Genomic DNA, 1,181 nt, shown 5'->3' with positions numbered 1-1,181 from the left:
CCTTAATGAACTAAGGTTTGTTTGGGGGGGAGGGGTGGGGGGGAATTCTTTTCCATCCCTCCTGTTCCTTGGTCAGGGGAGGAGGCAAGAGTTCACACAACCAAACAATGACTTTACAGTGTAAAGACGATGCAGCTGTGCCATCTGAAGCCGTTCTCAGTTATGAGCAACAAAGCTTAAATAGATTGTACTGTGAAGAGGTAGCGCTCTGTAAGTGTGAAGCATAGCTTTGGCTTCTGCTTCACTGACCCGTCTGCTTGCGGCAGCGACAGGCCCTTGACGGGAGCGTAGGCAGGGAGAGCTGCGCAGGGTGACTCTTTCAAAACTGCTCTCTGTAATGCCGAGCGCAGGAGAGGGAACAAAATGAAGTTTCAGTTGATCTCTGACAGGAGAGTACTGCTGCGTTCTCCAGAAAATCCCATGCCCTCCATTTAAAAGTCATTGATTCCTAATCCACTTCACGTGATTAACAGGGCCACTAAAGCAAGTGCTAGTTCCTAAGTTTTAGTAGTAGAGAGTAGTCACATAAAAGCATGTACACATGCACAAACCCCTAAGCAAATCAGACATTTCACTGTCTTAGTCTCTAGAGGATCTTATTGTACTACTAGAAATTTGGGCTAAACTAGTGTTTGCCATTTACTTCATTTGCCTTCCTTTAGGCATTTCAGTTACAACACTGCATGATCCTCTAGCTATATGTATCTTACTACAAAGATGTATGTGATATGTTTTGGGGCATATGTGTACAGGTACACATACATACAGTTGCATATGTTCTTGAAATACATAGGAAGAGTATATTACTATATGATCTATATATCTCATATATATTACATGAAAAATATCACATGCTTTCCTAGAAACATTATTTCCTGTGTACATTCAGATAGATATTTACACAGGTGAACACAGGCATATCCTCTAAATGCTGTGCTATTGGTGTAATAGCAAATAAAAACTTCATTCTGAGAAAATGACTGTTAATCATAATAGCAATGAGAGACTAAACGTTACCAGTTACAGTGCTCTGGAGTAACCCTTGCACAATGCCACACAAAGGTGAGGGTTTTTTAAAAAGTTTTACTACTTGATTAGTGAAGCCAAAAGCAGCATCTGCACAAGAAATATGATTTTGCTGTAATAAGCCGTTTGAAGGTCATTGTTTCGGGTTTTAATAA

The sequence above is a fragment of the Eurypyga helias genome, unplaced genomic scaffold, assembly GCF_000690775.1.
Source record: "Eurypyga helias isolate BGI_N326 unplaced genomic scaffold, ASM69077v1 scaffold3615, whole genome shotgun sequence".
In the NCBI taxonomy this organism is placed as follows: domain Eukaryota; kingdom Metazoa; phylum Chordata; class Aves; order Eurypygiformes; family Eurypygidae; genus Eurypyga; species Eurypyga helias.
Note: the sequence above shows the minus strand (reverse complement) of the source record.